The sequence below is a fragment of the Sciurus vulgaris genome (assembly GCF_902686455.1).
Source record: "Sciurus vulgaris genome assembly, chromosome: 17".
Lineage (NCBI taxonomy): Eukaryota > Metazoa > Chordata > Mammalia > Rodentia > Sciuridae > Sciurus > Sciurus vulgaris.
The window spans coordinates 15,714,989-15,741,273 of NC_136478.1; the positions used below are offsets into that span (position 1 = coordinate 15,714,989).

Below are 26,285 nucleotides of genomic sequence, written 5' to 3' on the forward strand. Positions count from 1 at the left end.
AGATTGTGGAACCAACCTAGATGCCCTTCAATTGATGAATGGATAAAGAAAATTGTGGTATATATATATATATATAGAATGGAATATTACTCAGTCATAAATAAAGATAAAATTATGGCATTTGTAGGCAAATGGATGAAATTGGCTAAGTGAGATAAGCCAATCTCAAAAAACCAAAGGATGAATGATCTTGCTGATAAGCAGATGATGACACATAACAGAGGGTGGGAGGGGGGCAAGAATGGAGGAAGGAGGGACTGTATAGAGGGAAAAGAGGGGTGGAAAGGAAAAAATAACAGAATGAATCAAACACCATTACCCTATGTAAATGTATGATTATGCAAATGGTATGCTGTTACTCCATGTACAAACAGAAACAACACGTATCCCATTTGTTTACAATAAAAATAAATTAAAAAAAAAAAAAAAGAAATGCTGTTTTATGGAGGAATATTTCTTGGTCACATTAAGTTACTGTGAGATTAGAGTTTCTAGGCCTTAAAGGAAGTACTTGTTCTGTGGCAAGGGAAGGGAACATATGGAAACAAGCAGAAACCCTGTGGCGGGAAATGTAATTAGCCTAAGGATCTATGCTCAAGCATCTCCTAGAATCAGTGGGGGCCGCTGTGTCTGCGCCATGATTCAGAGAAGAGGAACGCAGGAGTCCTGAGCAGGGAACTGTCTACCTGCACGCTGGTTTTCCAAGGCCCCTCATAGCACCAGCTTACAGAAAGCAAAATGGAGAACCTGTGTCACAAGACTGGAGTGAGGAAATCCCCACACGTCCTGGGGAAGGCAAGGTCGGAAGTTAAGCCTGCTGGAGAGGATGGTTCAAAATGGATATGAATCAGGTTATTAAGTTGCACAGGACGAGAGCAAAGGGAGGCCCGTTACCAAGTAGGGCTCTTAAAGATTTGTAGCAACAGCCACGTTTGAAACAGCATGAATGTCACTCACATTCAATGGGCACGGGTGGTCCACCTAAGCTGGATTTTAACAGTGTGCCCATTTTCTAAAATAGTTTACAATATTACCTTATGCATCACTTAGGAAAATTTTTAACTTGATATTCTAAAATTTACTAAAACCAGTGGCCTCTATGTCACTTAGAAACCACGTTACTCTGACTCCTCCTTATCATAATTATTTGGTGAGCATCTGATCAAACGTTGGAACCTCCCAAATTGTGACCCAAAATAAACCTTTTTACTTCATAAATTGATTTTCTTGGCTATTTTGTTATAGTGGTAGAAAGCTAATGCAGGTATTATCATTCTTGCCAGGAAGCATTAGCTGTTTTTAATGCCTATGGGAAGGATAGAAAACCAAGTTGACTCCAGCCCATTCAGTGTTTGCTACTCATTACTTTCTCATGGCCCAGGCACATATTCACATTATATGACGTAAGTTAAAAACTACTTCACTGTTTTCAAATTAGCCAAAAAATACATTTCCAAGGGCAATGAAAACTCAAAAGACGTAACATGTTTCCTGGAGAGTGATTTCTCAAACTATCGGGATTTTTAATAGCTTTTCTAAGAAACATTCTATGAATGCTGTCAGAGGAGGAATAAATATTCAGTAACTCCCTTTTTGGGGGGCAGTTTTTGTTTACTTGGTTTTGGTACTGGGGCTTGAACCCAGAGATGTTCTACCACTGAGCTATATCCCTACCCCTTTTGATTTCTGATTTTGAGACAGGGTCTCAATCGCTGAGGCTGGCCTTGAACTTGCAATTCTCCTGCCTCAGCCTCCTGAGTAACTGAGATTTCAGGTGTGCATCACTCCAGGAGGTAGCCCAGTGACCTCCCTATTTTCAGGTGGCCTTGACAAGACATGATATAGCTTGGATCTTGAATATCCCCAAAAGGCCCCTTTGTTAAATATTTTGTCCCCGGGGTGGCACTACAGGGAGGTGACAGAACTTTTTAGAGTTAGAACCAGTGAGAGGTCTTTAGGACATTGGAGCATGTCTTCAAAGGGGATTAGGGGATTGCAGTCCCTTCCTTTTCTTTGCTTCCTGGCAATGAGGGGAGTGGTTTTTGCTCCACCATGTATTCTTACCATGATGTGCTGCCTCACCACAGGCCCATAGAGTGGAACCTCCAAAATTGTGACCCAAAATAAACCTTTTCACTTCATAAATTGATTTTCTTGGCTATTTTATTATAGTGATAGAAAACTTACACAGGTATTGTCATTCTTGCCTACCCAGGAAACATTAGCTGTTTTTATGCCTATGGGAAGGAGAGAAAACCAAGTTGACTCCAGCCCATTCAGGTTTCATAGCTTAGGTCCATCTCCAAAGTCCCTAATGTCTGTACTTCACTTGCTTTCCTACTCCTAAGCCCCTAGGACTGGCGGTCCTTCTTTGACTCAGTCATGTCCACAGTCTACAGGCCTCACCCCTAAGTCCTGCCATATTAGTACAGGTAACTGAACCGGCTTTTGCCTCTGCCAACCATGTTCCAGCCTGAGCACTGCCTTGTCCACACAGCATCTGCATAGACCCTGGACATCGTGCCTGGTTCTTGGCAACCCCTGCCCCTGAATCCTGGGCCTGCCTCCATACTCCAGCACTGACTCTGGTTCTCTATCAAAGCAAGTCCCTGGAACCAAGATGTACAACCTGGTGAGGAGCGTTCTAAACAGAGATCAGCAAGGAAGACTCTGATGTGGGAGTATCCAGCATACTCAGTGAACTACCAGGAGATCACAGGGCCCCTTCAGCCAGGCAACCCCCAAAGCAACCCAGCCTGACTTCTGACCCCAGATCTGACACTGGGATTCAATGTCTGAAATCACCAAGACTCCAGTACTACATTACATTACAAATATAGCAATACAGAAGCAATGAGTTTATGTATTTTGTAAATATTTTCATGAACTTTAACCATAAGAATTCAAATGAAGTGGGGCCTGTGTTTCTTGGTTTCTTTTTCTGATTAGGAAGCTCAATCTCTGTTTTCTGAGAATTTGATTGTGATTTTAAAGTATGTATTTGGCATATGTACTGGTGTATATTTGTATATATACACAAGAGTATACCTAGCTCAGGATTTTATCACTGAATAACCACCAGAAATCACCACTCAAATAATGAACTATCCAAAACTCAAGAGTAAAAAACTACCAAGAATACAAAGACTATACAACCAAGAATTACAAAGTATTTTAGGAAAGCCAACACCACAAAAGCAAAGTACCAAACAGAAGAATTAACAGATGAAAAAATAGGAATCCTCTGGTGTAGCTCAAAGAGTATCAAAATTGTGTGGACAGTCTGGAAAACAGATGCACAGTTCCTCAAAATATTGAACATGAATTTACCATACAACCTAGCAATTCCTCTCCTAGGTACACACATAAAGGAAACGAAGATGAGTCTCCACCCAAAAGCTTGTACCCAAAGGCTCATGGGAACATTATTAATACTAGTCAAATGCACATCAACTAATGAATAAATAAACAAAATATAGTGTATCTATACAATTACCTAGCCATAAAAACAATGTGTGTTCTAATACAAGCTACAACGTGTATGAAACGTAACATGAAGTCAAAGAAGACTATCACAAAAAGCTAAATATGGTACAATCCCGTTTACAAGCAATGTCACCAAAAGGTAAAGCTATGAAGTAGATCAGTGGTTACCAAAGGCTGGACATAGGGGAACAGGGAGCAAGTGGTAATGGTTATACGGTTTCTTTGGTGAATGATGAAAATATTATCTAATTAGATTATGGCGATGGCTGTATAACTCGGAATTCACTAAAAAGACTGAAATTATACAGAAGACTGAATAATAAAAAGTGAATGTTGTAGTATATGAATTTTATCTCACTAAAACTATTGTTGAAAAAATACACAGAAACACACATGGAGGTACCTATCTCAGAAGATTTCATCCATAAAGCAAGAAAAGGCAACTATGAAAGAAATTAGAGTGAAGATCAGTGCAAAAATATCTCTAAAACCAGAAACACACAGCAAAATGAACAAGGTTGCAAGTTACGCCAGTACAGGCAACAAATTCTCCCAAAACCTATCATGAAAGCTATAAAAATAAAGAAACATTGAGCTTTGAAAGACATATAGAACAATTTCCAATTTTGTTTAAAAAAAGAACAGAGTGCAGTAGGAGAGGATCAGAGCATGTCATGCACACCATTTTTTAAAATGTGGCAAGTGTTCAGAACACCAAAGTCAAGAAAGAAATCCTCAATCCTTCCCGAGAGGGTTCTGCTTCCCCCACAACCCTTCTGTGTTTACCATGTTTTACTTTCCTCTTGAGAAGCAGGAAGAGGAATAACAACCTCATAGACCACAGGTTCAGCAACCGCATGTGGCTCAGAGGGATGGCCAGGGGACTGTGAGGCCTTGGACTGGGGTCAGTGAAGTTAGCCTCCATCTACCTCCAGATGCTCCCAACAGGCCTCAGTGTTGAGTTCCTAGTGTCGTGTCCTGGCCCCAGAGACCCATTTGTGCAATTACTGCTGTTGCTGTTATTTATAGAAGCTAGCTTAATCTACACACAAGCAGGGCAGTGTGTATTTCAGAGAGGAGGAGGCACATGGAACCATAGCCATCTTAACTCAGGCCCATCAAGACTGTCCCTGAGTAGCCCTGGTCAGTTTTCCCTCTATAGTTTCAGCATCCTATAAGCAAACAAAACTCTGAGAGTGGTAATGTGCAGCCCTACAACTGGACCTTGGAAATGTGCCTGAAATCTGTGATATTAGCTTGAAATAAAACAGGCACATTATGGTTTGGATGCAGTTACTATTATCCTGACCATTCTATATGTCCCTGCTTCTGACCCAAATTGCAGAGATACATCTGGTCTTGCTGCCTCCTAAGATCACAGTTCTGTTAACGAGTCCCCAATAAATTGCACTCTGGGAAATTATGGATTTGTCTACTTCTTAGATCTCAAAGATCCTTGAGACTGGTTCTCACAAACTAAGACTGGGTTATTCTGCAACACCGAAATTCAGCTCTTTATGTAATAACTTTGGGATATTAGAACGTAATTATGAGGGCAAAAAAAGAGGCTTCTCAGCAATTATACATGGATAAAAGGCACAGCACTCTTCTAGGAAAAGCAGGGTGTATGGTGAACTTGGAGTAGTGACTCCAAGTTAAAAATACCACAAGTACCAAGAGCACAGTGCACTGAAGAACTTGTGCATCCTGGTTCAGAGAGGCAGCATGGTCTTAAGGAAGATTCAAAATCTAGTCTCGGGGGTTTCAAGATGGCGGCCTAGAGGGTGGCTGCATTTCATGTTGCTCCAGGACTCAGGATTCAAAAGAGGAGATATTGAGACGCTTGGGACCAACTCAAAGCAGCCGGGTGACTCTCACCCCCTGGGGGGGCATCCCGGATGGGACGGTGGTCCCGGAACGCAGGAAACTTTGTGAACTAGAACTGCCGGCGAGACGCCCCTCCCCCCGCTGGAGCAGTGAACTCCGACAGCTGGGAGCGCCGTAAAGGAGGCTGCTCGGCACAGCGCTGGGACTCGGAGCAACCACTGGGGCTCAGGCAGCTGCCCAGGGGAGGAGTGGCGAGGAGAGCTGTGTGGACTCAGGACACCGGGGCCTGCCCTGAGGACGAGGAGGAGGAAGGGAGCGCGGCCGCTTGGATTCGGGTGACTACACCAGAGCTACAGGCGGTTGCCAGAGAAGGGGCTGCGTGGCGAGCTGTTTGGACTCTGACCACTTCTGAACCCCGGGGGCCTGCCCGGAGGAGTAGGATGTGGAGGAGGAGAAGCGCGGCGGGTCGTTTGGACTTGCAGTGACTGCATTAGCGCTCCAGGCGGCTGCTCAGAGGAGAAGGCGAGTGGTGAGTTGTTTGGTCTTAAAGTGACAGCTCCTGAACACAGGGGGGCTGCCTGGAGGAGAAGCGTGGTGGGACGCTTGGTCTTGAGTGGCCGCACCAGAGCTCCGGGCGGTTGCCCAGAGGACCCGTGAAGCGGGTCACGTGGATTCAGAGCCACTCAGAGGGACTGCTCCTGAACACCCGGGGGGTTATCTGGAGAAGGAGGAGGAACGGGGAGGGTCACTTCGACTGGGAGTGATTGATTGCCCCGGGCTACGGGTGGTTGGTGGGAGGAGGAGGCACGAAGTGAGTTTCTTGGACTCCTAGTGACCGCACCGGAATACTGGGCGGCTGTCTGGAGGAAGAGGCCTGTGGCGGGTCTCTGGGACTCAGAGCGATTGTTCGGGGCCACAGGTGGCTGCTCAGAGGAGGGACCACACAGCCAGGCGATTAGGTGCAGAGCAGGGTCCCAGGATCTAGGAGGCTTCTGGGTGGAAGAGCCGTACAGAGACAGGCTTAGGGCAGAGCGAAGGTTCCAGACCTGTGGGCAAATTCTCTGAGGAGGGGCAGCCTAAGGAGATTCATCTGCGAAGGGTGAGGCTCCCAGGCCCAGGAGGTAGGGCCGGGCCCCTGGGAACTTTGCAGAGGAAGGCAGCCCAGTCCAGGCGGTAGCTGTAAATTGACGGGAACCTCTAGGAGGGAACTGACCAGCGAGACCTCCCCACCGGGTGAGTCTTCCCTGCTGGGTGAGGTTTCCCCACAAGGACGGTAAAACCAGAGACTCAGGCCCAAACAGGCCTTGCCTCAGCCCACAGCCTAGGTCCCCTTTGGATGACCATTGGTCACCAAGTGGAGGCACCTCTGCCCACTAGCAGGGATTATACCCCACCTGAAGGCCACCACTCCTAGAGAGGCAGCTTCCTTGTGGAGCACCGCATTATCAACTTCCTCCAAGACCTCAGCCTCCTGAAGGCTAAGGGGGGATATATATAGAAATCTTCAGGGACATTGTAAGTCAATAGAGGAAATCTGCAATATCTCAGCGGTCCACTGATACCTGAACAATATGAGAAAACAAGGAAAGAAAATGCTGCAAACAAATCTAGATGTTACATCAATAAAACCCAATGACAGCATGGCAGAAGAAATGACAGAAAAGGAGTTCAGAATGTACATAATTAAAATGATCAGAGAAGCAAACAATGAGATGAAAGAGCAAATGCAAGCATTGAATGATCGCACCAATCGACAGTTAAAAGAGCAAATACAGGAAGCAAAAGATCATTTCAATAAAGAGTTAGAGATATTGAAAAAAAACCAAACAGAAATCCTTGACATGAAGGAAACAATAAACCAAATTAAGAACTCCATAGAAAGCATATCCAATAGGATAGAACACCTGGAAGACAGAACCTCAGACATTGAAGACAAAATATTTAACCTTGAAAACAAAGTTGAACAAACAGAGAAGATGGTAAGAAATCATGAACAGAATCTACAAGAACTATGGGATATCATGAAAAGGCCAAATTTAAGAATTATTGGGATTGAGGAAGGCCTAGAGAAACAAGCCAAAGGAATGAACAATTTATTCAATGAAATAATATCAGAAAATTTCCCAAATCTGAAGAATGAAATGGAAAATCAAGTTCAAGAGGCTTATAGGACTCCAAATACACAAAATTACAACAGACCCACACCAAGGCACATTATAATGAAAATACCTAACATACAAAATAAAGACAGAATTTTAAAGGCTGTGAGAGAAAAGAACCAAATTACATTCAGGGGGAAACCAATACGGATATCAGCAGATTTTTCAATCCAGACCCTAAAAGCTAGAAGGTCCTGGAACAACATTTTTCAAGCCCTGAAAGAAAATGGATGCCAACCAAGAATCTTATACCCAGCAAAACTTACCTTCAAATTTGACGATGAAATAAAATCCTTCCATGATAAACAAAAGCTAAAAGAATTTACAAAAAGAAAGCCAGCATTACAGAACATTCTCAGTAAAATATTCCATGAGGAAGAGATGAAAAACAAAGAAGCAAATCAGCAAAGGGAGGAATTATCCTAAAGGAATTGTCAAATAAAGGAGGAAACAAGTTGTGTCAAACAAATAAATAAACAAAATTTTAAAAATGAACCAAATGACCGGGAAACCAAATCATTTCTCTATAATAACCCTGAATGTTAATGGCCTGAACTCATCAATCAAAAGACATAGACTGCCAGAATGGATTAAAAAGAAAGATCCAACAATATGTTGCCTGCAAGAGACTCACCTCATAGAAAAAGATACCCATAGACTAAAGGTGAAAGGATGGGGAAAAACATACCATGCACATGGACTCAGCAAAAAAGCTGGAGTATCCATCCTCATTTCCGATAATGTGGACTTCAAGCCAAAGTTAGTCAGGAGGGATAAAGAAGGTCATTTCATACTGCTTAAGGGAAGCATAAATCAGCAAGATATAACAATCATAAACATCTATGCCCCAAACAGTGGCTCATCTATGTATGTCAAACAAATCCTTCTCAATTTCAGAAACCAAATAGACCACAACACAATAATACTAGGTGATTTTAACACGCCTCTCTCACCACTGGACAGATCTTCCAGACAAAAATTGAACAAAGAAACCATAGATCTCAATAACACAATCAATAATTTAGACTTAACGGACATTTATAGAATATACCATCCAACCAAGAGTGAATACACTTTCTTCTCAGCAGCACATGGATCCTTCTCTAAAATAGACCATATATTATGCCACAAAGCTAATGTTAGCAAATACAAGAAGATAGAGACACTAGCATGTATTCTATCAGATCATAATGGATTGAAGTTAGAAATAAATGAAAGAGTAAAACACAGAAACTATTCCAACATCTGGAGATTAAACAATATGCTATTATATGATGAATGGATAACAGAAGATATTAGGAAGGAAATTAAAAAATTCTTAGAGGTAAATGAGAACAAAGAAACATCATATCAAAATCTCTGGGACACTATGAAAGCAGTACTTAGAGGGAAATTTATTTCATGGAGCGCATTTAATAAAAGAAGTAAAACTCAACAAATAAACAACCTAACACTACAGCTCAAAGCCCTAGAAAAAGAAGAACAGAACAGCACCAAAAGTAGTAGAAGACAGGAAACGGTTAAACTCAGAGCTGAAATCAATGAAATTGAAACAAAAGAAACAATACAAAAAATTGACAAAATAAATAGTTGGTTCTTTGAAAAAATAAACAAAATTGATAAACCTTTAGCCACACTAACAAAGAGAAGACGAGAGAAAACCCAAATCACTAAAATTCGGAATGAACAAGGAAATATCACAACAGACAGGATTGAAATACAAAACATAATTAGAAGCTATTTTGAAAATCTATACTCCAACAAAATAGAAAATTTCGAAGACATCAACAGGTTTCTAGAGACATATGAATTGCCTAAACTGAACGAGGAGGACATAAACAATTTAAATAGACCAATTTCAGGTACTGAAATAGAAGAAGTCATCAAAAGCCTACCAACAAAGAAAAGTCCGGGACCAGATGGGTTCTCAGCCGAGTTCTACAAAACCTTTAAAGAAGAGCTCATTCCAATACTTCTCAAAGTATTCCATAAAATAGAAGAGGAGGGAACCCTCCCAAACTCATTCTATGAAGCCAATATCACACTGACACCTAAACCAGACAGAGACTCATCAAGGAAAGAAAATTTCAGACCAATATCCTTAATGAACATCGACGCAAAAATTCTCAACAAAATTTTAGCAAATCGCATACAAAAACATATTAAAAAGATAGTGCACCACGATCAAGTGGGTTTCATCCCAGGGATGCAAGGTTGGTTCAACATCAGGAAATCAATAAACGTAATTCACCATATTAATAGACTTAAAGTCAAGAATCACATGATTATTTCAATAGATGCAGAAAAAGCATTTGATAAAATACAGCACCCCTTCATGCTCAAAACACTAGAAAAAATAGGGATAGTGGGAACATTCCTTAACATTGTAAAGGCCATTTATGCTAAGCCCATGGCTAATATCATTCTAAATGGTGAAAAACTGAAAGCATTCCCCCTAAAAACTGGAACAAGGCAGGGATGCCCTCTTTCACCACTTCTATTCAACATCGTTCTTGAGACTCTGGCCAGAGCAATTAGACAAACCAAAGAAATTAAAGGGATACGAATTGGAAAAGAAGAACTCAAACTATCCCTGTTCGCTGATGACATGATTATATATTTAGAGGAACCTGGAAATTCCACCAGAAAACTCTTAGAACTCATAAGTGATTTCAGTAAAGTAGCAGGTTACAAGATCAATGCCCATAAATCCAACGCATTTTTATACATAAGTGATGAATCTTCAGAAAGAGAAATTAGGAAAACTACCCCATTCACAATAGCCTCGAAAAAAATAAAATACTTGGGAATCAATCTCACAAAAGAGGTGAAAGACCTCTACAATGAGAACTATACAACACTAAAGAAAGAAATTAAAGAACACCTTAGAAGATGGAAAGATCTTCCATGTTCTTGGATAGGAAGAATTAATATTGTCAAAATGGCCATACTACCTAAAGTGCTATACAAATTCAATGCAATTCCAATTAAAATCCCAATGACGTACCTTACAGAAATAGAGCAAGCAATTATGAAATTCATCTGGAAGAATAAGAAACCCAGAATAGCTAAAGCAATCCTTAGCAGGAAGAGTGAAGCAGGGGGTATTGCAATACCAGATCTTCAACTCTACTACAAAGCAATAGTAACAAAAACGGCATGGTATTGGTACCAAAATAGAAAGGTAGATCAATGGTACAGAATAGAGGACACGGACACAAACCCAAATAAATACAATTTTCTCATACTAGACAAAGGGGCCAAAAATATGCAATGGAGAAAAGATAGCCTCTTCAACAAATGGTGCTGGGAGAATTGGAAATCCATATGCAACAGAATGAAACTAAACCCATATCTCTCACCATGCACGAAACTAAACTCAAAATGGATTAAGGACCTCGGAATCAGACCAGAGACCCTGCAGATTATAGAAGAAAAAGTAGGTCCAAATCTTCACCTTGTTGGTCTAGGACCAGACTTCCTTAACAGGACTCCCATAGCACAAGAAATAAAAGCTAGAATCAACCACTGGGATAGATTCAAACTAAAAAGCTTTCTCTCAGCAAAGGAAACTATCAGCAATGCGAAGAAAGAGCCTACAGAATGGGAGAATATCTTTGCCAATCATACTTCAGATAGAGCACTAATCTCCAGAATCTATAAAGAACTCAAAAAACTCTATTCCAAGAATTCAAATAATCCAGTCAACAAATGGGCTAAGGAAATGAATAGACACTTCACAGAAGAAGATCTACAAGCAATCAACAAACATATGGAAAAATGTTCAACATCTCTAGTAATAAGAGAAATGCAAATCAAAACCACCCTAAGATTCCATCTCACCCCAATTAGAATGGCGATTATCAAGAATACGAGCAACAACAGGTGTTGGCGAGGATGTGGGGAGAAAGGTACACTCATACACTGCTGGTGGGGCTGCAAATTAGTGCAGCCACTCTGGAAAGCAGTGTGGAGATTCCTTAGAAAACTTGGAATGGACCCTCCATTTGACCCAGCTATCCCACTCCTTGGCCTATACCCAAAGGACTTAAAATCTGCATACTACAGAGATACAGCCACATCAATGTTCATAGCTGCTCAATTCACAATAGCCAGACTGTGGAACCAACCTAGATGCCCTTCAATTGATGAGTGGATAAAGAAACTGTGGTATATATATACAATGGAATATTACTCAGCCATAAAGAATGATAAAATTATGGCATTTGCAGGCAAATGGATGAAATTGGAGAATATCATGCTAAGTGAGATAAGCCAATCTCAAAAAGCCAAAGGACGAATGATATCACTAATAAGTGGAGGATGACACATAATGGGGGGGGAGGGAAGGGTTAGTGTTAGGGTTAGAGTTAGGGTTAGGGAGGGGGGCAAGTATGGAGGAAGGAACTACTGTATAGAGGGTAAAGAGGGGTGGGGGGGTGGGGGGAAGGGAAAAAATAACAGAATGAATCAAACAACATTACTCTATGTAAATTTATGATTACACAAATGGTATGCCTTTACGCCATGTACAGAGAAACAACATGTATCCCATTTGTTTACAATAAAAAAAAAATAAAAAAAAATAACAAAATCTAGTCTCTCTAACTTAATGTAACCTAATTCAATTAAAATAACCCCAAGATTTTTCTCCTCTGAAACTAGACAAACTGATCCTAAAATTAGTATGGAAAAATACTTTTTAAAATAAACAGAAAAATGCTGAAAAAGAAATGCTAGAACAGACCTACTAGTTATCTAAACTTACCAGTTACACACGTACAATTGGTGTCTGAAGAAACAGAGAAGCCAGCAAACAGAGCAGAAAATCTAGTAATAGATCAGAAGGTATATACAGGAGTTTACCATATCATAAAGATAAAAGCTCAAATTTCTAAGACAAAGGAGGACTTTTTAATAAATTATGTTGGGACACCTGGGTAGCAGTCTTAGGGAAAGAATAGTTTCCCTAATTAACGTTGTACACGAGTATACAAAAAAGATTCTAAAAACGTAATCCCCCAAAAATCTTAATTTTAATCTCCAAAAAGATTCAAGGTTTAAAATCAAAATATGACTATACTAGAAATTAAAAATGGAGTGGCAGAAGGCTTCATTAGTAAGATTTTAAAATCCTGAAACCATGCAGGATGGCTAAATGGGACTACAAATATCAAAATCTTTCGTATATCACAAGGCACCACAATCGAGATTAAAAACTGAGTCACTAATGCAGGAGGACAGGGAACTGTAACTTATTGCAAAGAGAGATCTCCCTAATCTGTCCATTGGGCATATTTCAAAAATCTCAACCTTGCTTACAGTCTCATACAGTAAATCAAAACTGCATTGAGATACCACTGGTCAGGTCTCAGATTGGCAAGAATATGCAACTTGGACAAAAATCTTGTTGAACCACAGGGGGAAAGTAATCAAAAGCACCTTGCTTGTCATCATGTAAGAGTGAACAGGTGCAGGCCCTATGGAGAGGAATCTGGCCACCTGTACCAAATATGTACTTGCATGTACCTTCAGACTCAGTAATCCTATTCCTGGGAATTAATCCCTATCGGTGGATCTGCCCACATAAAAGGGCATCTGTAGAATATTGAATATTGTTCATTGCCACACTATTCAGAATAGCAAAAGACTCTAAATGACCCAGTGTTCATGAATAGGGGATTGGTTGAAGAAACTATGGATATCTCCAACCAATTAAGCAGTGTGCAAATGAATGCAAGTGTGAGAGATACCTCAGGTTACTGATATGAAAAGATGTCCAGCGTATATGTTGAGAAAAAGCAAGATGCAAACCAAATTATGTAGTTTACTACCTTTCCTATGACGAAAGGAGAGAAACAAATACAGGTCTGCATTCACTTACCTTTGAATAAAGATCCACGGAAAAGATAAACAAGAATCTAATAGAAACTGTTACCTGTGGAGGGCAGAAGATCAACATGGAAAAAAGCTAGGAGCAACAACTCTAAGGTAACTTGTATGATTTTTAGTTTTGAATTATGTAAATATGTTACCTATGATAAAAAAAATTTGAAATGTTTCTGAAAGGATGTAACACAGAAGGAAATAAGAATCATGCTGGTGTCAATTTCTTTTTTTCTTTTTTGGATCTGTATTTTTATTTTTTTGTATGTGGTGCTGAGAATCAAACCCAGTGTCTCACACGTGCTAGGCAAGTGCTCTGCCACTGAGCCACAACCCCAGCCCTGCCATCAATTTCTGATGGAGAAACAATAGACTAATGATCTAAGAGAAAAGGGTTCACACTAAAATTCCATAGAAAATCTGTATTTCTAAATCAAGACCTTTTGGACATGCAGTTTGCCATACACAAACTTGTGATAGCCAGTTTCTCATACTCACAGGAACATGTACACTAAAACTAAAAGTGAAATTCATGCCAATTCACTAAAGTTTCCCTATTTTAAAAAATTCAACGTAATTAAAAGACATTCTCAGGAATCAACTACAGAAAAAAAATCAGACTGCATATAAAAATAGGGTGAGCGAAGAAACCAGGAAAATTAATTAAATGCAAATAAACATTGATTGTGAAGAAGAAAATATTTTTACAACTCGATTCTCAAGAATTCAGTAGTGTCAGAAGGTGGATAATGAACGACAGCAGTAAAAGCTCATCAAGGCTGCACAAAGCAGAGGTAGTCCACGTGATGGAGCCAAGAGGTGCCACTGGCATGTCTGTTAAATTTTAAGTGGAACTACAGGATGGAAAGAAATGGGAGGAATAAATTATGAGCCACGTGTGGAGGAAAAAAAAATGCAATAAAATAATCCAATCATCAAAAAATAGGTAGAGAGAATGTCAAGAAAAAGGTAGAGTGTGATAGAAAAATAAATCCAAGACAACTATGATGATGTAAATCTAAATACATTGGTAATGGTCATCTGGATCAAGGATCAGTTATCTATTAAAAATATAAGTTTTCATACTGCAATCAAAAAACTCACACCTATTTTTACAAGGCATGTCTAAAATAAGACAACATAATGAGTGAACATCCGGGTATTAGAAAAGATAAACCAGGAAAATGAGAGGAAGAGGTGGGGCATGAAAAATCATGGAATGAGACAGACATCATTACCCTATGTACATGTATGATTACACAAATGGTATGAATGGTATGAATCTGCAACCACAGAAACGAAAAGACATACCCCATTTGTGTACAATGAATCAAAATGCAGTCTGTAAAAATAAAAAATTAATAAATAAAAGATACCAGGCAATTCTTAGTATTAGAAAAAAAATGACAGAACTTTAAAAACATTAAAAGAATGAAAAGGGCATCTTTGCCAAGAAGATGTAACATACAAACTTGTGATCTTATTTAACAGCATAGCTTTCAGGAAACCACAGATAAAATAGATGAACATAAAGAATACAGAATATTTGAGTAGCCTAGTTAACAAGTTAGATCTAATAAAGATGTGAAATAGAACACTGAACTCAATAAAGAACATTCTTCTCCAATAGTCAAGAACACTCTCCAAAGAAAATTGATCATGTGTTAAGCTACAAAGAATAATCTCATCAGCTCCAAGAAAGCGTAAATCGTAAGTTTCGTTGATCATAACGAAATAAAATTAGATTCAGGATCAAAACAATAGACAAGGAAACAAAGACTCTGAAACCTCAAAACCACACTGAGAATAATTCTGATGGTTAGGATACAAAAAAAAAAACAATGCATAATGTACAAACTAGACATGAATGACAATAAGACCATTGTGAAATAGGTATAATTTAGGTAAAGCAGAAGTCAGGATGAGGGTGATGTTTAAGTATGTGTCCCTACTCTTCCACTTCTTGATGGCTTCCTCCAAGGGGTATTTCTACTGTGCATGCAGAAAAGTATGGGGTTTGGTGGGAGGTTGCTGTTGTTTTGTTTTTTATGGTCATGGCTAATCACTCCCCCATTGATGGACACTTAGGTTCTTTCCAGGTATTTTGAGGACCATGTGAAATATCCTCCAACTGTTAAACAGAATGCAACAGTTCAACTGTACATTAAAAAGGGAAAATTTCTATGACATAATGCTAAGTAAAATAAGCAAAGTGTTGAAAAATTTTAATAGTATGATACCTTTCACATTAGAATAAACCAGCAAAAATATAATTAATGCATTTCCACAGGAAGATACCTATTTTACAGAGAGAAAGTTTAAAAGGATAGATGCTGAACAGTGTGCTACCTTTAAGGAAGAGAACAGCCGAGGGGACATTCAATTAGTAGTACAGTTTGTTGTTATTTCAACAGGGAGCTACCTTAATATTTGTATAATACAAAAACACTAGCCACATGACAGTTTCTAAGGTCATCATGTGAGTCTTCTCTTACAAATTTTGCTGGAATCATTTCATTGGATTGCATAATTGCTTCTGCCTGGGCAAATTTTTATTGATAAAGTCAACTACCTTCAATGTAGAACCTGTGGTAGATGATTTTCATTCATGACTTCATTAGTTACATAACTTCACATTTCCAAATTGACAGCCTAGGAAAAACAGGTTGGAAAGGGCAGAAGACTTAAATGAAGCCAAATTTTACTAACCTGATTCTTTGTTCAAGAATCGAGTTCTATCATCTGCAAAATTAATCTTCAAAACCCTTCTGTACATCACTGTTAACTTATTTTAAACTTCTGGAACTGAGGTTCAGGCTTAAACACAAGAGTCTCTTTCAAGAGAAAAGTCCACCCATAGTATTTGCAGTGCAAGACAGGAATCAACATGCAAAGTATAAACATAAGAAGGAAATAAAATTACACGAAGAAAGCTAAGGCAAGAAAATGTGTAACCCATTTTCTCTAGCTGTACAACAAAATATTACTATTACTCTCAGATCCATTGGCTGTTAAGTGGAAAGGGGATGAAGAATGAAAAAGTTACTGTAATTTAAACAAAATTAATAAAGAAATGTTCTGCATGGGGTTTTTTCCTGTTTCGACTTCTCATCATTTATCATGCAAATGAAAGCAGTAATGGAAAATGTAAAGAAAACAAATTCTGCAATATATTGAAACCCGTATCCAGCATGAGATAAGATTGGATATCAGAAGGAAGAGGTCTGAAAATTAGCTGTCTGTACAATAACTGGGAGGGAAAACGGTTTTATTTAGCCTGGAGGGATTTTTTTGTAGCAAACTGACTAAATTAAAATCCAGTCTATTAAATCCAGTATCATACTAGAAAATGCCTTTTCCTTGCACTTTTAGATAAATTTTCATTGATCTCATTTTACGCATGATTACATTTTTAATGAGTTGTGCAATATTTCCAGGCTAATTTTAAATCCCCTCTCTCCTCTCACCCCCTCCACTTACTGCTTGCTGGATTAACATTTCTGATAAATTGTTGGACCAGAAAGAAGGAGCATTACCAAGATGAAATAAATTACTTCCATTTTTTGCAGCTCTAAAACGATAATAGGAGAATACAAATGCCCACTGTCTAATTATGCCACATCTTCCAATTCATTTCACAAAAACAATTATTTTATTTTTATGTAATAGGCATGTTACCTTGTATTTATTATAAACGACCTTGCAAAGCATATACTCTATTAGAATAAAAAGAATTTCACCCCAACTTGGTGTACAACCATCTTAAAAAGAAATGGCCAAAGAAGGAACTTAGAAAGAATGTGAAGACAACTGGAAAATCTATATACTGCAAAATGGTTATTTGAAAAGAGAGACTGGCTTTGCTTAAAATTAACTTTTGAGCAAAATACAAAATAATACCATTCACAAATTCTTTAAGAAACCTATTCCTGTGTGGGGCAAGAGGTGGGGGATTTTTTTCTTAGTGTGGTCTGTCATATTGCAAGAGTAAGACTATGACCTTATTGTCTTTAGAAGCCTACGTGGCAAAAGCAGAGACGATCTGATGGGAGCCACTGGAATTCCATTCCCTAGTCAAGAAAGGAAGTCAGAAACCATTAACGGTGGGACCTGTGTCCAAGACCTTTGTGATTTCATAAACTTCTGTGCTTCCTCTCCATGTTAGTTATTTTTATACCCCACTCCCAATTCCTTGCAATGATTAAGGGCAGAACTTTGCAAACAGGTTAAGTTTTCCAGTTCAAAGACAGAAGATTCAACAAAATACAGTTCTGTGGTGCTTTTAAGAGATAAAAGACCTCACAAGTGTGGTACTTGCTGGGTGTGGTGGCTCGAGAGGCTGAGGGAGGAGGATCTCAAGTCCAGCCTTGGCAACTTAGACGTCTCAAAATAAAGATTTTTAAAAGGGTTGGGGAAGTAGCTCAGCAGTAAAGCATGCTAGGGTTCAATTCTACTATCACAAAAAAAAATTTATTATATATATAGGGCCACACTATCTATCTATATCTATATATATCTATATATATCTATATCTATATATATCTATATCTATATATATATAGTGTGTGGGCCTTTAAAGACTGAAAATAAGCATACTAGACAGATTTGCCAGACTAATGGTAACTAGAAGAAATCTGATAGGGAAGTAATATTTAGGAATTTTGAGAATTTTAGTATTGAAACACAAATTAAAGCACAAATTTAAAAAGGAAACACCCACAGGACGAACGAGCGATAGTCATTTGAAGAAACAATGGCTGAAGTTTTTCCAAATTTGATGAAAACAGTAAGCCCATGGATCTAAGAAGCTGCATGAATCCTAAGCACAAGAAATGAAAAAAGCTAAGGCATACTGGAATCAAAGTGCATAAAACTGGTGATAAACACCCTCAAATTCCTCACAGCTGTGAGTTTCAGTTGCCCAGTGGAGTTCCCTGAATGAGAATAAACAATTTAAACAAAGATCATTAAAAGAAAAAAAAAAAAAAAAAAAAGAGGAAAACGATGGAAGCAGCATGGGGATCAGGGGAGAGACACGTTTTGTACAAATGAATCAAGATAAAGTAGCCAGCAGACTTCTCCTTGGAAACAACTTAAGCTGCAAGGTAGTGTAGCAGCACAGTGCTGGGGGGAGGGGGAGGAAGAGGGGAGAGGGGGGCAGAGGGGAAGGGGGAAGAGGGAGGGGGAGAGAGGGAGAGATAAGGGGGATTAAACCCAGGGCCTGAGCATGCTTGGAAGGAGCTGTATCCCTGAGCTGTGTTCCCCAGTCTCTTCAGCACATTTTCAATACTGACTAGAGAAGAAACCCCAGTGAAAATTGTTGCAAAATAAAATTTTTAAAGCACATTCCTAAACAAAAATTCAAAGAATTCATCACCAGCAGACCTGTACTGAGAAATGGTAAGATACATGCTTCAAAGAGAATATAAAGAATTCCACAAGTGTGGAGATTCCTTAGAAAACTTGGAATGGACCTACCATTTGACCCAGCTATCCCACTCCTCGGCCTATACCCAAAGGACTTAAAATCAGCACTCTACAGAGATACAGCCACATCAATGTTGATAGCGGCTCAATTCACAATAGCCAGACTATGGAACCAACCTAGATGTCCTTCAATTGATGAATGGATAAAGAAACTGTGGTATATATATATATATATATACAATGGAATATTACTCAGCTATAAATAATAATAAAATTATGGCATTTGCAGGCAAATGGATGAAATTGGAGAATATCATGTTAAGTGAGATAAGCCAATCTCAAAAATCCAAAAGAGGAATGTTCTCACTGATAAGCGGATGATGACACTTAATGGGGGGTGGGAGTGGGACAAGAATGGAGGAAGGAGGGACTGTACAGAGGGAAAAGAGAGGTGGGAGGGGTGGGGGGGAAGGAAAAAATAATGGAATGAATCAAACATCATTACTCTGTAAATTTATGAATATGCAAACGGTATGCTGTTACTCCATGTACAAACAGAAACAACATGTATCCCATTTGTTTACAATAAAAATAAATTAAAAAAAAAAAATTCCACAAAAGGAGGAAGTAACTTATAAACAAACTGTACAAGTAAATATGAAGGTTTTTTTTTAGGTTAAATCTCCATAAACAATGATTGTTTAGAATTAAACTAATAGCAACATATTAGAGATTTATATATGGATGAAAAGTATATATCAAATATATATGAAATATATATATATGAATTATATATATGACATACATTTATATGTGAAATATATGACAACAAAGCTTAAAGTCCAGGAGGCAAAGAAGAAATGCCCATCTTCTAGTGTACAGTTTGTGAGCTTTAATTAGTACAAAATCACTTGGAGGTAGACAATGCTATATTGAAGATGTACACTACAAATTCCAAAGCAGCCAATGAAAAACACAGAGTTAATAAGACAACAAAGGTAAAATAGAATCAAAAATATTAAAATAATGTAAATTAAAGCAGGAAAAGATATAAACAAAGAACAGAATATATATACAGAAAACATAGTAAGATGGCTTTCAAATATAATTTAATCAATCATCACATTAAATGTAAATGGTATAACCACCACAATTATAAGGCAAAGAGTATCAGACTAGGAGAGGGGAAAATCGATACCCAACTCTAGGCTACTGTAAAAGTTTTTTTCTTTCAATATTAAAAGTAAAAAGCAAAGATAATGTATAATATAAAGTAATTCTATACTAACAAATTCAAAGAAAGTGAGAGTAGCTTTATGCAACCAAATAGATTTCAGAGCAGAGACGCTTACCAGATGAAAAAGTCCATTTCAAAATGACACAGGAGTTGATTCATCAAGACAGAAAAGTCAAAAACATTTATGCATTCAGTAACAAGGCTTCAAAATTCATGAAGCAAAACTGAAAGTCATGCAAAGAGAAATAGAGCAATCTACCATTACTCTCCTCGATTTCTACCCATCTCAGTAATTGATAGAGCAAATAAACAGACAATTAGTGAAGACACAGAGGATGAAATACTATCAGCCAGCTCAGTTTACTTGACAGTCATGCAGTACTCCACCCAGCAACAAAACATACATGTGCTTCACGTGTACACAGCCTGTGGAAGATATATCATACTGGGGACCATAAAAGCAGTCTGAATCAATTAAAAATCATTCAAGTCACCAAAAATATGTTCTCTGATGACACTCAAATTTGAAATCAGAAAGAACTCTTAAAAAATCCCCATGTTTGGAAATGAAATACATTTCCATATAATATGTGCATAAAGGGGAAAAAAAATCACACAGAAATTAGTAAGCATTTTGAATTGAGTGAGAACAAAAATGTAACATCCAAATTTGTGGCTCTATTTCTGTACTCCACTTCTTAGAATCAAAAATTTCTTCAGAGACAATGACATTAACAACATTTAAGAAACTCAACCCATGTTTTAGGTCTAAGATGCAATACCAATTTCAACCTTGAATTAAAATCATCGCTCTGTCATTCCATCAATAACACGGTGTCAGTGTGACTTCCTAACTCTTGCACTCATGGAATAAAAGGGTGGAAGTCACTCTTTTTATAGTCTTTTCTACTTGTACCTATCTTTGTCATCTCTGAAAAATAAAATTAATAGAATTCAAGTATTTAAACAAATGCCCGATTCTGAGCAATTTCCACATAATTTGTAATTTCTATCACAGAAACAGGTTTCAGAGAAGTCAAGAGTTGGAATACAAATCCAAAGCCTGAGATTGAGCAATTTAACTCTTTTTAATGATAGTGAGCAGTAAAAACATGACCAGAAATGTAAAATATTAACATCAAAGTGAAATACAGAAAGGCTCAGAAAGTACTACTGGCCTCAAGGAAAGTAGTACAGAGTTTAACAGACTGTACCGTTCATGAGAGAACATGACAAGAATCTAAAGCCCAAAATAGTAGAAGTCAATCTTCTATTTGTTTAACTCACTGGAAAATTCTCTGTAGTCTGGAGATCCACAGTCTGAGACTTCAGCAGTGGAAATGTCATTAAGATATGCTAATATCACACAAGAAAGAGCAAGACCTGAGATACTGAAATGTCTGCTTCGGTGGGTAGAATGTGAACATGAGAAGGAGGATCTTACGTTGGGAGGGGTTGTCAAGGAACTGCAGAACTTCTAAAAAATGTTTGTTTTTGGAGAAGTCTAAATCAGAAAGCGTAAGGGCATTTTCTGTTAATGGAGACATCACAAGGCCTTGTCCTGATTTGCATACCAAGAACAGGAATGCCTATTTCCAGGAAATTCCATGAGCCAAATTCAGGGATGTCAACAGATCTGGTACAGATGGATTTGACAGCAGTTTCAAATAGAAACTTCATAGTGGACCTAAAATAAACTATCATGTTTCAGGGCTAACACACCAACTTTAAATCAGAAACTTCTCATTTCCAATGCTGGCTCTGCCACTTAACAGCTAGGAGAATTTGGGCAAGTTTCTGGTTTGCCCCAAGTCTCAATTTTTAAAATCGAGAACAGAAATATCCTTTTAAATGATTACTCCGCAACTGGTTAAATAAGCAACTGTTATTTTAGCTCACTACAACATTGTTGACACTCTAAATATACGTGACCAAGAGGTATGTATACATCTGAGAACTAGATGTTTGTCTGAACTTTGTCCAAGTGCTCTATGTAAAAGTTTGTTAAATGAAAGCCTATGTTGGTTTAATTCAGGCAAGCTATCTAGTAGGTGCTAGGTTTTTTACATTGTATGTGACACAAAAGGGCCGCAGTATCATTTTAAAATGTGTCTCACATGTGTTGCTTTGGGTACAAAAACGTTTTACTATCATATGAATTGGATACATTTATACATCAGATAATAAGTCTATTTCTCATCATTAATACCATTTCTCTTGTTAATTTTGTATTTTCCTTATAAAACTTTGTAACTGTTGCCTGTCAGTGTTTCACAGAAGTACTACTTGCAACAAAACAACCTGAGTTAATACAGTAAGTCATCACGGACAGAACAGATAGGCTACCAGGCCGATTCCCAGCACGGAGAGTGACCGTAATTCAATAGAAGGGGTAACTGTAAAATTAAAGACAATGAAGTTAAAGCCCTTTACTCCCATTTTAGGAGTGGTAAAACTGGACTGCTTTATCTTTAAAACTAAAGCTTGGGAGACAAAGCCAAGGAAGTAAAAAGTCAGCCACAAGCCAAGAAATGACAGGAGTCCTCCAAGGCCCCTGCAATGTGGCAAGTCCCCCGACCTCTTGATCAGGGGGAAGGAGGGGATCCTAGAGAACAGGGAGACAACCAGTGAACAGTCCGCAAAGAAGAGGGCCAGAGGCTGGGGATATATCTCAGTTGGTAGAGGGCTTGCCTGTTAAGCACAAGGCCCTAGGTTCAAACCAAAGCACTGATCAAAAAAAAAAAAAAAAAAAAAAAAAGAAGCAGTAGTAGCAGCAGCAGGCCAAAAGAAGCCACATGTGGTCAGCAAGACTCTGACCCATCCCAAAAGACGGCACAACTGGCAGAGGAAAAGCTTAAGGAACCAAGGCTTCTCCCAAGTTCCCAAGTGTGACCCCGGAGGGATCTCAGATGACTAACAATAGAGAGGAACAAGATCAATTTTGACTAACAGTCGTAAACACCCAGCAAGGAAGTATAACCAAAACACAGACATAATGAACTTTTAAAGTAATTTTTTAAACATAACTTGGGACATGTATTTGTGTCAGCCTTACCAAAAGTAAGTACAGACAGGAAGCTATAAAGAAAAGGTTTTTGTGCACGAGTGTCTTGTAACTGTCACAAAGGGCTCTGCTAGAATCCCAAGTTTGTTCTGAGTCAATTTGAGACCTACAAATATTCCTAACCTCCTATATAGGAAAACTTGATCAGCATTTCACTGGTATGATTGTTTAGCACTGATATTTACCCTCTAAAAGATGTAACATAGCACATGGAAGTCCTAACCAACTTCTCCAAAACAGCCTACATGACGCAGCTCAAGGGTTCCTTCTACTAAACAGAGATGATGTTTAAAGAAACTGTTGAGTAGAAATCAGATGGCATTAGGTATCTTAACTATAGCTCAAGAGGACACCTATGCAATTATAAAAAATAGAAGTTGTTGGTCTGTCTAACAATTCTCCTAATGTTTCTAAAGCCTAAAATTGAGCCCCACTCACAGATCAATGGCATGTCATACCACACCTTAAGTTCTAATGAGTTACTGTCTTCATGATCTTCAGAAGCTAGCTAAAAATACCAACGTCTCTTGTGCTGCTGACAAAAAATAATGCTTTGCTCTCTCGTTCATTGTTATCCTAGCATGACTGCCCTATATACACCTCATCCAGTTACCCACCACCTGCCATCATGAAGCTCTGGACTTCCCTGATATAAAAGATGCCCCAACTACAGAAAACCCTAGAGATTAATTTCAAAATAAGATCTCCCATCTACTGGGGCCCTTAGATAGGCCTCTTTTCGAACACCTTTACTGTTATTCCCTTCCCAACTCTCCTTTCCAGCTTCAAGTACCCTGAGTGGATATCACCTCTGTCCCTAATGGCAGTTAGGGTGACTTCTTCAAAGGGAAGACACAAATATATATATATGAAGATAGTAAAACAGAGGCAATGGGCCCCCCCCCAAAAGGGTTTATCTAAATATATAGGCTGATCCATAAAAATTAACCTGTAGAAACATTCCCAAACATTCCAGCAGATGTCTTTGTCCCAGAGAGGCAGAAAAAGGGGAATTGGGATGGACCCGAGTGGAAGCGATAGAGAATTTCAAAAACTCAAGGGCTTAAAACGCACAACCAATCAGTATGTCACAGGTCTAACCAATACCTTGACATTTTTTCAATACCTGATTAGCACAGATATTGATCAATGCCCCTCGCCAGTAGCTACATAAGGCACTACACTAGTACGCTTAAAGTGTTGACCCGCCTATAGGGACCCCTCTCAACTAGTCAAGATCTCCGTTTCCTTTCTTCTCACTTGAACATATCTTACTCTTTCACTTTAAAAAAAAAAAAAAAGAAAGAAAGAAAGAAAGAAAGAAAGAAAAGAAATTAAGAAATTATCCTTAGATGCTTAGCATAAAGAATTCCTCATGTACATAATGAACCAAATTCAGTACTAAGTACATAGTAAGGCCTCATTAAATAGTTATAGTTTTTTTCCCCTGTGCTGGGGAGTCAGCCCAGGGCTTTGGACATGCGAGATAAGCACCCTACTACTGAGCCTCATTTGGGGTGTGCTAGCATCATGGTGGTCTCAGGTGAGTCAAAGTTCCTAGCCCTAAACAGTACCAATTGCTAAGGAGAATTAGGACCACCCTTTCTGAAAGACTGAAAACTAGGAGACAAATCCAAGATTATTCTTCTAAGGAGAGTTGCACATACTTGAGAAAGTATGATTTGTAAAATTAAATGGTGCTAATATAAAGTACATAACAAGGCCATGGCAGGACTTCTCCAAAAATGGCCACCATCAATTCCTTCTCTCCCTGAATGAGCATGTCACTCTTATCCTCAAGAAGTAAAGTCCACTTCCCTTCCCCTAACTGTGGGCAGTTCCTGTAACTTGAGTGACAGTGACAGTGTGCCAGAGCCAGTCCTTGCCTTTAGGAGGCTTGGTATTGCTGCTTTCCTTCAGAATCAGGTGCAATACAAAAAGTGTGACTCGCCTGAGACCACTGTGATGTTAGCAGGCCCAAATGAGCCTCAGGAACAGGATTCATGGATAGGCGGCAAAGCAAAGGACATCCGAGTGAAGCCTTCTTGGAAATTCCAATCCATCCAAGGTGACAACTAGTTCAACTTAGTGAACAAACCCTGTTGACATCACATAAGGCTAACAAAACCACCCAGCCAAGCCCTACCATCCCACAGAATCATAAAAAGAAAGCACCTTTAAGTTTTGGGCAATTGGTAACTCTGTCTAAGCTTACCAACAGTATATCTCGAGCCAAAGTCCATCAGAAGCTGATAATCAAATTGTCTTTCCTCTTTTAAGAGACTATTGTATGTGTACTAGGAGTTGAGACTATAGAAAGATTTTCTTTGCAAAACAACCCCAGATTCACTAGTTAGCAGCTTTCATGCTGTCCATGAAAGCAGGCAGGATGATTCTCTTACCTACAAACAAATTTTCATTTTTTCTGACAGAACCCAAAAAAAAAAAAAAAAAAAAAACTTAAAATTTATGTCTCACTTTCAGGAATCCTAGATTTATTACCTAAAGCCACTTTGCCTAATACTTTTTCTGTCCCAGCTCAGAACTCATAAGACGTGGCCATATTCAGGCTTTTCAAATTCATAACTTCGTTGGGATTGGATTTATGGTTTAAGAATATGTTGAAATAAAGGTATTTTTTCGTCCATTCATGAATAATACATTAATTACTCTTAACTAGTGGCCAATGCTAAGATGCCAGAAAATGATCTTAAAAACACAAGATAATTCCACAGAGTACCTGAAAGGCATGGCCTGGCCTCTCCCTTTAAAATTTTGTCTTTCCTTAGTGTAAAACCTTTTACTAGATTTTGCATGACTTAGCTATTTTACAATCACCTTAGGAAATTTTTTTAAAGTTTTTCACCTCTTCCTACCAATTTTCTCCCTGACCCACCCATTTCCCACACACTGCATGAAACATAATTCTGGGCATAAAAGCTTTTCAGATCTTCAGTAACATAAACCCAACTCCATTAATTAGATGAAAATACCCCTCTGATTTGCTGACTGTGACCTTATTCTTAATAGCCTTCAATTAAGTCACTGCAGATTTCCCTCACCACAATTTCAAGACAGTTATTTACCAGTTTATTCCTTTCATGTCATCATTTATCTTCATAAAATAAGTTCTAAATTAAATAAATTTAAATAGCAGCTTCTAATATTCAGGTCAAGAAGACTTCACTTTTGATCTTAC

The 26,285-nt window shown here is 38.6% G+C and overlaps 1 long non-coding RNA gene across 1 annotated transcript in view; it reads right to left on the reverse strand.

The window, feature by feature from the left end:
* LOC306648109 overlaps nucleotides 1-21,852 on the reverse strand; it is a 253,596-nt gene extending 231,744 nt beyond the window's left edge. The window contains exon 1 of the long non-coding RNA XR_013760297.1: nucleotides 21,310-21,852. This is a non-coding gene — a long non-coding RNA (uncharacterized lncRNA). The remainder of the gene's footprint in view (nucleotides 1-21,309) is intronic.
* Between the last annotated feature and the right edge of the window lie 4,433 nt (nucleotides 21,853-26,285).